The sequence below is a fragment of the Hemibagrus wyckioides genome, linkage group LG02, assembly GCF_019097595.1.
Source record: "Hemibagrus wyckioides isolate EC202008001 linkage group LG02, SWU_Hwy_1.0, whole genome shotgun sequence".
Lineage (NCBI taxonomy): Eukaryota > Metazoa > Chordata > Actinopteri > Siluriformes > Bagridae > Hemibagrus > Hemibagrus wyckioides.
The window spans coordinates 98,961-116,391 of record NC_080711.1 but is presented as its reverse complement, the minus strand read 5'-3'; positions in this window follow the sequence as shown (position 1 = coordinate 116,391).

Genomic DNA, 17,431 nt, shown 5'->3' with positions numbered 1-17,431 from the left:
AATAAAACACTGAAAAGTAAAAACAACATTAAAAGACCTTAAAATGCTCCGTAAAAACACAAACAGTGACTGTAACCTGGAGCAGTGAATAAAAGCATGAAAAACTGTTTCTCTCTGTGAACAAAAAGGACAATCATGTGCAACATCAGGGTTTAAAACAGAAATAAAAGAGTTCACAGAGATAATACAGTGTAAAATCCTCCACTGGAGGTCAGCAGATTTTTTAGTTAACGGTGGTTTATACAGTGCGTCCACTCTGGTTTAATATCATCATTAAAACCATGTACACTTCTCCATGGGGTGTCCACCCTCCCACTCAGCTTCTTCTTATTTAAAACCTTTACACACGCTCTGTAGAGCAGCTTCCCCGACACTGACCCAAAGTCCATCTCCCCTTCACCCCGACACTCCAGGAGGGGGCCTGCACACCCGTCGAGGTCAGGAGCGATGTTCAGCTGGGGAAAGGGTTCATCCTCTGCAGGACCAGTCTCTGTGTGTGAATAGTCCATCAGCTGAACACACTCCTCTGATGTTAGTGCAGATCTCCAGCGGTGTAGGAGCTGATTGACAACACGCAGGGACCGCAGTCCCATACGCGCTGCCCGGTCCTCTGTCACAATATTGATTCCCTTCATTAAAATAAATAAAATAAATAAATAAAACTAAACAGAGGGTAAAAACCACTCTAAAATAAAAAACACCACACATCAGTTATCATCAGAGTTTTCCCTTTTCATTCTCGTTATCAGTTTCCTTTTATCAGCTCCTTCTCTTCTGAGGAACTTAACATCATGAATAAACTTTATGGTCCAGGAAAAACTCTTCTAATGCTACATTCTTCTGCCATTTGGTGTTCCTTAAAAACTCCTTAATATCCTCTGTACTATACATGACATTAACCTGTTCTAAACCCTTTTATTTCGGCTAAGTTTTATAGATTGTGGAGGTTATTGGGAAAGCTAAGAGTAATAGATACAGACAAAATTCCACCCTGTGATATGTCCACTCGGAGGGGGCTCTGAGTTCCGATATATTTATTGGTGCCGAAACCCGGGATACTTGCGTGGGAAGGCTGACGTGAGTCCGAAAACCTGAGCTAGGACCGCAACTACTACGGGCTGCAGATTGCCGGCATCAAAACAGAAAGGTAAGCAGACACCTGTTATATTCAAAGTCTGTGTTAAATCTATATCTGTAGCCTGAGTAGAGTGGCCCTGGGAAGGGTGAAGGCAGTTGGCCTCACGCCAAGAATTAGAGGGTGGTGAAGACAGATGAGAACGAGCAGAGAGGTGTTTTTGTTTTTTGGGCTTATGAAGTGTTAAGGTTTTATAAGTGAATGTGTGCAAGAAAATTCCTGTGGGCTAAAGCAGGTGGCACAAGTGAAGAAAAAATTCCTGCTGGTTGAGGCAGGTGGAGTATGAGAAAATTCCTGCGCAGGTGGAATATTTGTCCCTAGATACCGCTGTTGTATATGGAAAACAGGTCTGCATGGTAGGGATGTCGGTGAGCCACTGCGGAGAACAGTATAGTTAGTTTTCAGGAACGCAGGGTTGGACCTGAGGAAAATGTGTTAAAGTGTTAATGTGATATGTTAGTGTGAAATGAGGTGATGTGCCGTTGTTGAGAATGTGTTGTTAAGAAAGGAAGGATTGCTGCTGGCAGCAGGTGTGTGTGTTTAGGAATTGTGTTAGGAAAAATAGAAGCGTGAGTTGGAGTAGTGGCATGGACGGATAGGTGATTAACGGTACTGTTATATAGATCTGCTAGTATAAATACTGTTGTAAGGAGAAGCTGTAAAAAGGAAAGAGAGGAGGGGTAAGTAACCCAGCAGACACACACTCACAGAAGCAGCACAAATATAGACACACACACACACACACACACACACACACACACACACACACACACACATAGACACAGGGGAAAGCCCATACACAGAAGGAGAGTTGAGTTGAGAAAAAAGTTGAAAGTAAAAAGGGTAGAGAGAATAGCAGTGAGCGCGGTGTATGGCAGATTTGGCAATAGAAACAAAGGGACTGAGAACACATTTTTGGGACGAAAGAACTTATAAAGACAGAGACGGGGTTGAAAGGAGACAGACAGAACAGCAGATTTGTGATAAACTGTGGGCATTGACGGCGTTTGATAGGTTGACCGCATTGCGTCACCAGTTTCCTGAAATAAATTGGGTAGAACAACTTAAGAAACTCTGGAGACCTCGTGTTTTGGGCCCAATATTGCGTGCGTTACTGGCAGCTCCTGAACCCCGAGAGGCCGAGGTAGTGATTTCAGTGTATGATTTCATTGATGATCCATACGGGGAGGAAGAAGAGCACGTGGTAGAAGTGTTTGGAGCTAGACCAATACAGAGCAATTATTGTTCGGGGCTAAAGGTTATTATTACAATTGAACCCAGGGTAGTACTGTGGGAGAGAGGTCTGGGAACAGCACTTTTGATTGATAAAATAAATATATTTGAAGAACAATCCAGAAAAAACCCAGTAAGGCCAAGCGTGACTGTAAGAAAAATCTATGCGAGGGTGACCTGGACACCTCTAAATAGTAACTTGGGTCATAGAAGTGAAGCCCATAGGGCCAGACAAGGGTGTGTCATGAGTAGAGAGGAGACACCAACCACACCCGTAGGGGTGATTATACTAAGGCACAGAGAAGTAGAGAAAGAAATTAAAAAGTATATGAAAAAATGGAGTGACCGGACACGTGGGGAGTTGCAGTGGCCACTAGAAGGCACATTTAATAATGGAAGGTGTGAAAAGATGAAGGAAAGACTAGAGTGCTGGGGAGAAATAAAAAAAGAAAGTAGGGACAAGACTGACAGAAAGAAGGAAATTGTGGATTGGTTCCAGGTGGAAGGGGAACGGCAGAGAGCACTTATAAATGAAAAGAGAGAAAGGGCTACAGCCCCACCGGCAGAGGAGCCTGTGGAGCAGGAGAAACCACCCCCATACAGAGAAGTGCCCCCAGCACGAGCAGCAGGAATCTATCCCGTCCTATTAAAAGAAGGACAACCACGGGCAGTGAGACTAGAGATAATGGAAGGACAGTTTGAAGGCAAAGTAATATATACACAGAATGAAGATGAAAGAGGAGGAGAGAATGCAGCAGCCATGCAGTGCTCGAAACGAGAGCAGGAGCAGACCCATTTTAGGCCAGAGGGATCCGAAAAGGACGGAAGTCTGGAAGGAAGTAAGGAAAGTCTGGCGTGGGATCCAGCGTCATATAGAAGAACGGGGACAGGAGCGGACATGTGGAGAGAGTATCAGATGAATCTAGAAAAGGGAAAATACAAAGGAAAAATGGAGTGGTTAGGATTGGAAGACAAGACATGCACGCCCGCACCCAGAGATACTTGGACAAGAGGCCCGCCATCGAGAGCAAATAGCGAAGAGAGCGAGTCTCTACAGAGGGACAACCCGGGTGAATGGGAAAATGATGCTGAAACAACAAGTGCTACTGCCCCAGATGAAGGAGGCGATGAAGTGGAAATCATGCAGAAGGAGGGGTTCTACCCCACACCTCAAAAAGGAAAGCAGGGCGAGTACAGAGAGGAGGAAGTAATCGAAACGGAAATGGAAGAAGAAGAGTATCACATAACGGGGAAAGTGAAACTAACGCCAACAACAAAAGGGAAAAGAGATGGCGGATTCCGTGAAATAAGTGAACGGATGGAGAGAATGGAAGAAAGAATGGAAGACAGTCGCTTAACAATGGAAGAGCTGAGGGGGCAGACACAAGCACACATAGAAGAAGAACTGGAAAATACAAGGAAGAAACTGGAAAAGATGGAAATAGACGCGTCAGAGGATAAAGTCCTGCGTGGCCAAATAATGCAGAAGGTGCATGGATTAGAGCACACACAAGGGGAGTTGTCTGCGATAAGTCAGATAAAAATGAAGAAAAATGAAAACGAACTGGCCCACCTCAAGAAAGAAATAAAAGAAGCACGCTGTAATCTGGAACAAAAGGTGGAGGAAGCCAGGCAGACATTGAGAGAACTGCAAGACCAGGTGAGAGGAGAAGAAAAAGGAAGGACAAGGAAAGCAATACTCCCTTTGACTATGGAATTAAGGTCTGCACGGAAACAAGGAGCAGGGGAAGGACCCCCAGAAAACAAGGAAGAGCAGCAGGTGGAGGCATCCCAGATGCCAGTAATAATAAAAGGAAACGATGTGGCTTATGTCCCATGGTCATTCATGGACCTGACAGGATTAATTGGCAGACTGCCAAGTGTTTGTGAAGGAGCTCAAAAATGGATCACACGGTTTGAAGAGCAAACGATGGGACAGGTACTGGCACTGGGAGATGTCAAAGCAATATTGTCTCAGTCATTGGGGAAGGCCAAGATGATTGAAATTTTCCACAATGTGGACCTAAGAAGAGAAGCAGAGGGGCAGAAATATGATCCAAGCCCATTTGGGACTCACCGTAATCAAATCTGGAAGGCCCTGCGGAGTGCATACCCAACACGGGCTGATCCAGGAAGAGTGGAAAAGATCAAATTGGAAGAGATCGAGAGTGTAGCAGAATTTGTATTAAAACTACAGAAGGCATGGAGAGAAGAGATGGGAGGAGCATGGGATGAAACAGCAGCAAGCCAAACCCTGTTTCGTATGATGGTAAAGAAGGCTCTTCCAGTGGAAGTCCAGGACCAACTGGACACAGTAGTGGGACTGGCTGCAATGGCGTGGCCCACCTTCGAGGCTAATGTAATACATTATGTGGAGCTGCACAGGCGGAGAGAAAGAGAAGCAAGGAAAGCAGCTGAAAGCCTGGTGATGCAGCTCCACAAGGCTCAACTGAGTGAGTTAGCCCGCAACAAACAGGAAAACATGGAAAAGAAAAAGGAGGAGAAAAATGTAGCAAAGCAGGCAGCGGTGCTGGTGGCACAGCCAGCAGCACCCCTAGCGGCTCAGCCTGCACCTCCAGTGCCACAGCCAGCAGCCATGGCACAAACTACGCCAGTGATTCCCTCGCAACAACTGCAGCCTGCTTACTATGCACCTCCACCTCTGGTAATGTACCCCCCAGTTCAACAATACCCACCCCAGAATCGAGGATGGGCTCAGGGACGGGGACGTGGTCGAGGAGGAGGAGCATTTCAGCAACCTTTGAAAGGAAGAGCTCCAATGAACCAAGGAGGAAGAGGATGTTGGGTATGTCAAGATCTCAGTCACCTGAAACGAGACTGCCCATACGCCTATCAACAGGAAATGGCGCCTCCAAGGGGAGGCGCACAGCAAAATCAAGGATGGCAAGGTCCAGGAAATTGGATGGGACCCTGGATGGGGCCTAATCAGCAGCCCCAAGGAGTGAACTTGGGAGTAGGCCCCATGGGGCCACCACCGGGAAGTATGTGAGGAGGCCCAGAGAAGCTAGAGGGGGAGCTGGTGCAGTACACCACCTCTCTGCACCCCGCTCAAGAACCCACTGTCTCAGTGATAGTGGGTAGACAAATTTGCTCATCATTCTTAATTGACACAGGTGCAACATTTACAAGCATAGGCAAAGAAGGCTCAAAGCTCCCCCTCTCCAGTAAAGCAGTGAAAACAGTAGGCTTCTCAGGGAAAACACAGACTTTACGCTTTACTGAGCCTCAAGAGCTGAACATACAAGGAGTGACAGTGCAGGCACCATTACTGTTCTCCCCAGAAACTCCAGCAAATCTACTTGGAAGAGATGTGCTCTGTAAGTTAGGAGCTAAGATACATTGCGGAGAAAGAGGAGTATGGGTAGAACTCCCAGAGCATTTAGTTCAGCAGTATGTCATGATGGAGACGAAACTTGAACTAAGTACAATGGACAAGGTATATTGGTTGGAAATAAATGACATGTACAGTGGAATAAGGGATCTGTACACACAGTGGAAGTCCTGGCTGATCAAAATGAGACCAGACTGTCAAGAAAGCAGAGAACCATGGCACTGCACAATGATGTATGATGAAGAAGGACAAAATGAAGAATACGAGGCCATGTGGGATGAACGAATTGCAAAAACACAATACACTCTGAAGACTATAAACGTAATTGTAGGACCTCAAGGGGTAGCTGCATCAGTTCAACTGCCGTCACAACTCGAGCAGTGGTACCAGGTTCCTGATGCTGCTCCTCATGTCTCCCTGCTGGTTGGGCAAGGTTTTGAATCAAAAGAATTAGGATCAATGGTGAGGGAGGCAAGTCAGAGGATGCAGTGGAAACAGATAGGACAGGGAGTCAGTGTGTCCTCAGATAGAAAGTTCCTTAAAATAGAGCAGATAGCAATAGATGAGGTAAGGCCACAGACTGTACTAATAAGCAGAGCTGAGAATTTGAGGATAGAGAAGAACAAGATGAAACAATTGCCCCAATGGGCTAAAGAGCAGGAGATCACAGAGAAAGAAAGGGAGGAAGCACTAGCACAAATACCTGACCAGCTATGGACCAAACATCAAACAGATGTCGGACTGGTAAAGTCGGCAGGTTTAGTTAAGATACAGCTTAAACCAGGAGCATGATTGCCATATCAGAACCAGTATCCCTTGTCAAAAGAAGCAATAGTAGGGATAAAACCAACGATTGAGGGTCTGACGCAAGCAGGAGTTTTGGTCCTAACAAAAAGTCAGTGCAACACCCCCATCTTTCCGGTCAGAAAACCAAACTCAGACAAATGGAGACTAGTCCATGACCTACGACCAGTAAACCGGGTGGTGATAGCGGAAAATCCTGTAGTTCCAGATCCACACACCCTTTTGTCTAACATTCCAGAAGGAACAAAATGGTACACAGTAATTGATCTGTGCTCAGCATTCTTTAGTGTTCCATTACATCCAGATTCACAGTTCCTGTTTGCTTTTACCTATGGGGGACAGCAGTATACATACACCAGACTGCCACAAGGCTATTGTGAAAGCCCATCAGTTTTCAACCAAGTTCTAGCCCGAGAGTTGACTAATTTGGATGTGTCCAGCACAATATTGCAATATGTGGATGATCTGCTGATCTGCAGTCAAGCCAAAGAGCAATGCGTACAAGATTCAGTGCAAGTCTTAAAAACTCTGGCCCTAAACGGGCATAAAGTAAGTAAAGAAAAGTTGCAATTCTGCCAGCAAAAGGTAGAATACTTAGGGAGAGTGCTCGAAGGCACTACACGAAAAATCTCACCAGAACATGTAGAAGCAATCTGAAAAGCTCCCAGACCTCAAACTGTCCAGCAGATGCTATCCTTCTTGGGATTGGCGGGTTTTAGCAGACCGTGGATTTGTGATTTTGCAATGAAAACGCAGCCACTTAGGGATATTGTGAAAGCAGCAGACCAAACAAAGTCTAGTGCCACGTTGACATGGACAGAGGAAGCAAAAGCGGCATTCGATATGCTAAAGACTGCATTGTCATCTGCACCTGCATTGGCATGTCCAGACTATGGTAAACCATTCTATTTGTATGTGTCTGAAAGAAAAGGGTTTGCCTCAGCAGTGTTAGCACAGGAACAAGAAGGCATGGGGAAAAGACCAGTAGCGTACTTTAGCACGGCACTCGATAGTGTGGAGAAGGGCATGCCACCATGCTATCGAGGATTAGCAGCTGCGGCATTTGCCTATCAAAAGGCATCATCAATCACAATGGGGCATCCAGTGACCCTGTATACATCCCATGCCTTGCATGCACTGCTGACTAGTCAAAAATTTGTGATAACCAATGCTCGAAAAACAGGTTATGATGTCATTCTGTCAGCTCCTGAACTAACAATTGAGAAATGCCGCACAATAAACCTTGCAGATAGGCTGGGGCTCCCAGAAGACGGAGCCCCACATGAGTGTGCTGAAGTGACAGAAAAACACCTAAAAACTAGATCAGACTTAGAAGCACAACCACTGCCTGGTGCTCAATGTATCCTCTTTGTGGATGGATCATGCTATCGTAGTAATGAGGGAAACAAAGCTGGCTATTCAATAGTCCAATATGATGACCAAGAAGGAGTATTTAACACAGTAGTGACTGTGGCAGTGCCACAACCATGCTCTGCCCAATTGGCAGAAATAAAAGCACTAACAGCAGCCTGCAAACTGGGGGCAGGCAAAACATGTACAATATACACTGATTCGGCCTATGCTTATGGAGTGTGCCACGTGTTTGGACCAATCTGGGCACAAAGAGGTTTCCAGAGAGCAGATGGATCAGCCATTGTACATGGGCCGGCGATTTCAGAGCTGTTAGGGGCAATGATGCTCCCTAAAGAATTGGCAATCATAAAATGTAGAGCTCATAAGTCAGATGGAGAATGGGTCAGCCGAGGAAACGCAGTAGCTAACGAGGCAGCTAAAAAGGCAGCCATAGGTGAAACAAGTGTTACGGTAATGATGCAAACAGGAGAGCCAGATGATGAAGGGCAGATGCAGGTCACAATGGCTGATGTCAGGGCTTTCCAAGAGTCTGCATCAGCAGGGGAGAGAGAATTATGGAAGAAACGGGGAGCGGTATTAGATCCCCAGTCTAGGACATGGAGAAGTTGTGATGGAGTATTTGTGGCTCCACTAAGTTTTCTTCCAATGCTGATCAAAGGAGCACACGGAATAGATCATTGTGATCGCAGGAAAATTATTGAAACAATTCGAGAGAACTGGTGGTCTCCATACTTAGCGAGTATGGTGGACAAATTCCTGCGATCGTGTGAACTTTGTGCAGTACGCAATGTCAGAAAACATTTCACGGCACCCATCAGCCACATACCAGAACCCATGGGACCATTTAGACACTTAGTAATAGACTTTGTGGATATGGGAACTACAGAAAGAAAGGAAGGAAAGAGGTATATTTTGGTAGTGATAGATCGGTTCAGCCGATGGGTAGAGGCGCAGGCTACGGCCAAAAATGACGCCAAGACAGTGGTCAAGTTCCTGTGCAGGGAAGTGATCCCCCGCTTTGGCATCCCAGATCAGCTGAGCTCAGACAATGGTCTGCATTTTGTGAACGAAGTAATGAAAGCTATGGCAGAGGCCTTATGCCTGAAACACCGTCTAGGTTGCGTGTATCACCCACAATCTCAGGGGATTGTAGAAAGAGCTAATGGAGTGCTGAAAGAGAAGATAGCTAAGATCTGTGCGAGCACAAAGCTGAATTGGGTACAAGCATTGCCATTAGCACTGATGAAAATGCGTTCGCAAACCAACAGGAACACTCACTTGACACCACATGAAATGCTCACAGGACGGCCAATGCCAGTAGCCTTCATTCGGGGGCCTTACAAGGGCCCATCGCTGGAACAGCTAGAGGGCGAAATGTCAAGCTATGTAAGACACCTAACCCAAATACATAGAACTCTGTATTCACAGGTCTGCGAAGCCACGCATGGTGTGAGGGTAGAGAAGGAGGAGCTTCGTCAGGTGGAGCCAGGAGACTACGTGTATATCAAAGTGTTCAAAAGAAAGCATTGGAGCCAACCAAGGAGAGAGGGACCATTCAAGGTAGTATTGGCAACGCCAACGGCGGTCAAGGTTGAAGGAAGAGAACATTGGTATCATTTGAATCATTGTTGTAGAGCGGCAGGGAAAGGACCAAAGTGGAAAGACTCGCGCCCAAAACTGGTGCAGCTCGCTCACTCGGAGGAAGACACTGACCCAGAAGATGTAGAACATCCAGAAGCACCAGCATACAATACACGGGGAAAAGGAAAGAAAGCACAGCAGAAGGCAGAGTTCCAGACCATAGAGTCAGGCCCGATTACTGAGGAGCAACCGGGAGAGCCCCTGAGTTCACCAACTCTCGACTTCGAACCTATAGTGCACCAATTTTTAAGGGAGCCTGAAACGATAGAAGATTTCTCAGGCGAGCCCAGACCAGGTCCATCAGGGCATAAACCATCCCAAGCATTTGATGCATCAGATCTAACAACACTGAATTTAGCAGATATAGCCCAGGACAGTACAGAAGAGTCAGAATGAAGATCCTGGTAGCAGGCCGTGAACAAACGCTGAAACTGCGCCACTGCGCTATAGTGGTAGTACTAATTAGTGTATACCTGGGGATAGTTTGGATGCTCGCGGCAGTTGGTCACACAACTACGATGTTGGTAAATATGACACTGATAAACGTAACTCAGACAAAACTAGGTAATGAATCACGCCCCACACTGACCCACGGGACACGACAGCACTCTGAAAAACAGGTTAATTCACGGTACAGAAGAAACGTAGGGTATGGTGAGGCATCCATTGGAGGCCGTACAGTGTATCGAGGACAACAGCGCACACTGGATCTTACAAAAGAGAAAGCTCAGACCGCGGTTCAGGATCATCTGAAATGTGCAATAGGACTGATAGGACATGCTTTAAAGGCAAACATGATACCGAAAAATGAAGGGGTGTTCGTCATGTACTCCTTTGAGTACATGGGACCCGATCCACCAATAAATGTGGATCCTATTGAGTGGGCGGAGAATAATTCGGCGATAAATCATACAGTGACAGCTGAGGTACGTATTAAGTCACCCCATAGTTGTCACAATGCAAGCAGTCCAACAAGCAGTGTAATTATAGCAGGAAAACCAAAAGAGGCGTACTGCAGAGTGATTCACCCGCTCTGGTATTACAGTATCTTTGGGAATGCTACCTCTAAACGTAATCTTCAGAGAACCGTCCTGCTAGACGACTACAAGGCTCGTGTGTTTGTGCCCACGGGGCACCCCTACACAGAAATCCGCCAGGCAGGGATTGACTTTGGGGTAAAGATTCCTAAAGACTGTAGCACTGGGTCACTGTGTGATTTGACTGTAGGAACACTTCACCAGAACATGCAAGACGCAATAGATTACGTTAGCATCACGAAAATCACGCAGTATAACAGTACAAATGGCGCTGAATCTCCACAGAACCTGTACCGCCAATGGCTACATGATGCAGCACGCAAGACTGTTACCAACAGCACATGTATGGTGTGCCATAACCGCCGTAATGTGTCAGAGTACGGCTGTGAACCCGATATGGTGGTCCAACTGAAGATCCCAAGCCTGTGTCTGGGAACATTACCCGTTGCAGACATCTTTTGGTATTGTGGAGGTACGGAAGTCCTACAAGTTCTACCCAGATTATGGCATGGGCTATGTGCCCCAGTGGTACTGGAAGGACGACTCTCGGTAATCGCCCTTAATGACTCATACCTCGCATCCATGTTTGAACCTGCACATTTACGCCGCCCCAAGCGTGAACTCACAAATACAGTAGCTAGAAGCATTTTTACCCGTTCTGCTCTTCCAGGCTCATATCGAAAAAAGTACTTACAGGTCACAAACTCCTCAATACTCCCAAAATGGGGTCCGGACACGAATATTTATATAAATTGGGAAGGGATACCAGTTGGAGTTCCTAGCGAACATTTAGCCCTCCGAAGAGGCTCGTCTACAGCTTGGAACATCTTGCTTCCAGCAGTACAGGTACATCGGAACACGGCATGGGTTAATTACATTTGGTATAACCAGCAACGGTTTATTAATCATACCATTGAGGCATTAAAATTGGTATCAGAACAGCTCCATGCAACGACCCTTATGACTGTACAGAATCGCTTTGCCATAGACATGATGCGCGGACCCGATCAGGGAGTATGTGACATGGTAGGATCTGATTGTTGTACCATTATTCCATTGCATACGGGCCCTGCAGGCCCACTGGACACGCTGCTATCACAGATGAAAGCGGCTCGGGACGAAATGGTCTCTAATAATGCTTCCTCAGACCCAGACTGGCTTGACTGGCTGTTTTCCTCTGATTGGTTGGCCGGACTCACGCGCATCGGGACAACCATTTTAATAGTGTTATTGGTAGTTGCTCTCATCGCTTGTTGTGGAATACCATGTTTACGTGCCCTATTGGACAAGATTGTGCACTCTCTTTTCGGACAATATATGCAGCTCTACATGCAGGACATGAGCGACCCCGTCTTTATGGGCACAGCGGAGGACAATGGAGAAGATGGAAAACAAAGGCAGGAGGCTGATTGTCCCCTGCTGGACAATATGACGTACTATTGTTAAAGAAAGTTAAAGGTGTTGGTATGTGTTGTTTCTTGTGCGTCTTTTCCTCTCTGTTGTCTCTCCTCTTTGTTGTGTATATAAATGTTGTGTGCAGGATTCATGGCAGCATCACAGAGCCCAGGTGCAGTCTTTCAGTGCAGGCGCTACCATCGCCCTAACCGAACATCTCTTCCGTGCGGGCAACTAAAACTTGATTCACGAGGGCAAGGCTATCTGGAATGGCAGAATCTCCAGTGTGTGGCCTGCTGTAATATGATGGCGGCCTTAGAAGCCCTGCATGAGTCTCGGGATCCACAGGCACAGTGGAAGGTCTTCCACGCATGTTGTACGGACCCGGAGTGGACCTTCAGCATGGAAGCGGCACGTCCCATCGAGCGGCTGCTCACACAGGCCGACTTCTACTATGAGGAAGATAAGTGGTTGGTCGAGAAGTACTCGACACGTTGTGAGCTTCCCTGCAACTTGTCTCTAATCGTGGACACATATTTGCTTCGGCGTCCCATATCTTTGGCTTCTGTGTACGGGAGTCCCCGGGCGCATGGATTCCTCATCACGCGTAATGTTGTCCAGTCTACTATGGTACAAGTAGTGACTGTGCATTTCTGTGGCTACTTTCTGTGGACCTCACATTCCAAAGGACAACGCAGACGCTTGGACAACCTCAAGCCCATGCCTCACTTCTTTTATGCATGGAAGGATAAAGACTCGGAAGTGGTGGCCTGCAAAGGACTAGGTACTGGCATGAAAATGCACACCGACATTTGGGATGCGCTGCGGGCACGCTCGCGCATACGCGCACCCTTGCCAAAGTGGATTTCGGCGTTATACAAACACCATTATTGGTGGTGGAACTGATCGGTGACAGCGTAAGTGCTGACTGGACCTGACGAATTGAGTGTTCTCTGTGTGCAAAATGTCATGAATGTATGTCTGTATGTGTGTGGTGATCCTGGCGAAACAGGCTGTCGCGCAAACGACAAATTGCGGGCAGAGTGGGAATTTTCCCTTATAAATGGCTCTTGAGGGTTTTTCGCCCACTCCTGGTTCACCTTGAGAAGAAGCATAGTGGGTAAATAGGGGGAGTGATGTGGGGTATATGGATTATATGGATTATATAGAAAAACAAAAAGAATGTATTGAATACATCGGGTATAGTAAGAAAATAGACAGAATAATATAATGTGGAAAAGGACAATAGAATAGGGGTTAACTAGGTGGAGGATGTTAGAACAGTGATATAAAAGAGTACTTGATGCGTTAGAAATACAGAAAAGAATCTAATAATGTGGAACTTAGAATTTTCATGGTCATAGATGTTTCTGATGTCTACTTGACAGTTTTGATGTCTACCCGACATAGATAGTGTCCACGTGACACATTGGACCGTGTAGTGATGAGCTACCTGGTGAAGTGCTGGGAACCTCTCCCGGGGGCTCCATCGTACCCTCTACGGCACGCAAAGTGCCTGGGTCAGAAGAAATTGTGCCTCATCTAAAAGGACATTGTGCATGAATACCATGTGTGTAGTGTCGCAAGAAGATGATGTACATACTATGGGGGATAAGAACACAGAGTAGTGGAACTAAGACATGTACAAGCTGATTGTGAGACTCAAGAGTCTCAAAGGGGGGAGTGATGTCAGAGAAAATATAATATACCCAGCTTTGAATTATATACCTAGCCTTAAAAGTAGCTTAAGTGCTAATGTACTCAATGCTCTAAGCTCTGACTTGGCAATATTCTGCCTAAAGAGTAGTGTGTATCTATCAAGAATAATTTAGCCATTTATTACGTAGTAAGTAGTTAACTCTGATTAAAAATAGCTATAATAATCAGATATAGCCTCATAGTCTTCATAATAAACATGCAGAATTATTAATGGCAGCATGCTAGCGTAATAACCACACTGGGACTGAAGGAACAGAAAAGAGGAGAGATTTATTGAAACATTAGGAGTTACAACTCAGTCAGCCAGCCTATCCAATGGGATCAGTGGGACCGGAGGGTCAGTTGTAGAAGACGGAATCTCGGGATCCTGAGGAGAAGTTGGAGAGTAATCAGTGGGAGAAGTTGGGGGCGAATAGTCAGGAGAAGACTGAGGAATATCATGAACACTGTAAGGCATAGGTACAAATTCAGGAGAAAGTTGGGGAATGTCAGGGGAATTAGGAAATGAAGAGGAGTCAGAGGAAGAATCATTAGAGGAAATCTCAACAGGGAAATCCTCAGTCTGGACGCCTTGAGAGGTGGTGCATGTCCAATGCCAGTAGAAGGTCTGAGTAGACTGATCACAGGTTGTGGGGTGAAATTGGGTGCTCTGATCAAGACAGACGGTATCTCTCACGATATGGTGAGCGAGGTAAGGAGACTCAGGAATAGAGGATTCAGATAGGCGCTCCAGGAAACCAGTAAGTTCAATGGCCAAACAGGAAAGCTGATACTGGCGATAGCGTCGCAGAGCACCCCTGGGACTTCTCCGGAAGATAGCGCGGCGGGCTGACTGAGCTAGAAAAAATAATGGGAAATGAGTGAAGATGAGTGAAGTGCATATTGCGTGACTATGTAATCAGCAAAAGAGAGCGTGTACTAAGGCAGGAGGAACACAGTGTGGGAAGTAGGCCAGGTCACTGTGACATGACAGTGATAGGCAGGTAGAGGAGACAATAGCATTGGAATACTAGCAACCAACAGTGATGAAAAGAGGAAAGGATATGAGGCAGCTTAATGGCACAGCTTAGTTTAAAATTAGTAAAACAAAACTTAGATCAAGTAGGTGGAGAGAAAAGTCATCATGACATAGAGGAAGAGAGCAAGGTACTTACACATTGTTGTGGAGGGCAACGCGCGAGGTCAGGATGAGCCGAGGAAGCACCTTTAAGAGGTGATGGTCAAATGAAGTCAATAAGGAAGTGGCGCCTATAAGTAAGCGCCAATTTTTATAAAAATGGTTGACTTAGCCTAAAAATAAGGGGAACTGGTGAGGAGGAAAATTGACGTCATCGAGGAGAGGATGGTATCAATTTAGGGGCGGTATCGGGACAAATGCGAAAATAATGGGAACTGGGAAAACATATGTAAACTAAGGAAGGAGGGACTAAAGTAGCCATACACTGAATATAATGGGAAATTGCTGGAAATATTTAAATTAGAGAAAAGGAGGCGCCCCGGGGCGCCTGGGGTATAAGTAGAGGGGACTTTTCGGGGTTTGGAAGACCAGCTGCTCTCTTCAGATGTGCATGTTGTTGACTGCATGACTGAATAAAGAAACCCGCTTCTTCTCATCTGTTGACTGAGATCTCTTTTATTTCGGCTAAGTTTTATAGATTGTGGAGGTTATTGGGAAAGCTAAGAGTAATAGATACAGACAAAATTCCACCCTGTGATATGTCCACTCGGAGGGGGCTCTGAGTTCCGACAGTATGGACTGCAGAGTGAAAGGGCATTCAAACTTCTGAAAGGCGTGTTGTCATCTGAACCTGTAATGATGCTGCCCGACTTTAGCCTGCCTTTTAAAATCTACACAGATGCCTCAAATTCGGCCGTGGGTTCAGTTTTAGCCCAAGAGAGGAATGGACTTGAGCATGTAGTTGCGTATGCCAGTTGGTCATTGAACTCCACACAGAGGTGTTGGTCTACATTTGATTGTGAACTGTGGGCTATTGTATGGGCAGTGAGGGAATTCAGACATTACATTGGACTTACTGCTTTTACCATTATTACAGACCATCATCCACTCTTGGCGCTTCGGCGTATGTCTATTGATGATGACCCAACAGGAAGGAGAGGAAGCTTGAGCTGGAGCTTGACCCCCTGAATTGGACCATTGTTCATAAAGATGCACAGTGTCACAGGAATGCAGATGCACTCTCTCGATGCCCTGATACAACTGGCTTGAGTGCAGTGGAGTCTGGTGGTGATGAGGTTGTTGAAGTGAATGTCGTGAGTTCTAATCAACCCAGTGCTGATATTTCCTGCCCTACTGAGTTCACTGACTCCGCAGAGAGAGAGACTGTTGTGAGCTCGATGGACAATTCAGACTGCAGGTTTTCCCTATTAGCTTTATCCTGTGATTTGTCTAACTTTAAGGTTATGCAGCAAGCTGACCCAGATATTGAAACTGTTTCGGTCTGGGTTGCGCAGTCACAAAGACCATCCAGTAGAAAGCTCAGAGGAGTGTCCAAGTGTTTACGGAAGTTGTGGACTGAGTTCAGTCGGCTCTCAATCATTGATGGGCTGTTGTGTCGCTCTGTAGTCTGTTCCTTCACAGGTGATCCTATAGTTCAAGTGGTTGTTCCTTTTGCTATGACCTCTGAAATTCTTTTGCAGCTGCATGGAGCCCCAACTTCAGCCCACTTCTCTTCTGAGAGTGTGTGGGAATGGGCGAGACAGTTTTGCTACTGGCCTTCCATGTACAGGGACATTAAAGCATGGTGTGAACAGTGTAAGATATGTCAGACTCGTCGTGGTCCTGTTCCTTCCCATAATGCCCCTATAGGTGGGTCCCTGTCAGCCCGGCCATTCGATAGAGTAGCTATGGACATCTTAGCTGCCTGTGACCACAAAAGGAAACAGATATGTGTTAGTGGTTGAGGACTACTTTACTAAATTTGTCAATTTGTATGCTTTACCCAATCAGTCAGCGCAGACTGTCGCACAATGCCTGTTTGAGGACTATGTATTGATTCATGGTGTTGCAGAAACTTTACATTCAGATCAGGGCCGCCAGTTTGAGGCGGAGGTGGTTCAAAACCTCTGCCGTCTGTTGCATATAAAGAAAACACGCACCACTCCCTACCATCCACAGTCAGACGGTATGATTGAACGCTTTAATAGGACTTTGAATGACCAACTGGCTAAGACTCTTTTAACCCATGGGGGGGAGTGGGATGATTATGTGAAGTATGTAGCTTTTGCGTATAACACTTCGCCCCACTCCAGCACTCGTTTCACACCGTACTTTTTGACTCATGGATGGGAAGCACGAGTCCCAGTGGATGTGCTGTTATCCAATATTTCTTTTTCACGGATAGCAGGATCTCATGCTGAGTTTGTTTCCTCCATGTTGACTAGACTGGACTCTGCCTTTAGCAGTGCACAGATGCACAATGATGCAGATCATGACCCTCAGAAACTGTACCATAACGATGGACTGCATCACCAGCCTTATGCCGTAGGTGCCTTAGTGTGGCTTAACGATCCAGTGACAAGCCGCATGAAGCTGGCACCCCGTTGGAAGGGACCATACAAAGTTGAAAAAGTCATGGATTCCTCTGGAGAACGGGGGCTGAATTACCAGATTGTTAATCCTTCGGATTCTAGTGAGAGAACACAGGTAGTGCATTATAACAGGTTGCGGCCTTACACATTGCCTGTTCCTTCACTTTCACAAAATCAGGTTTTGTCTGATGT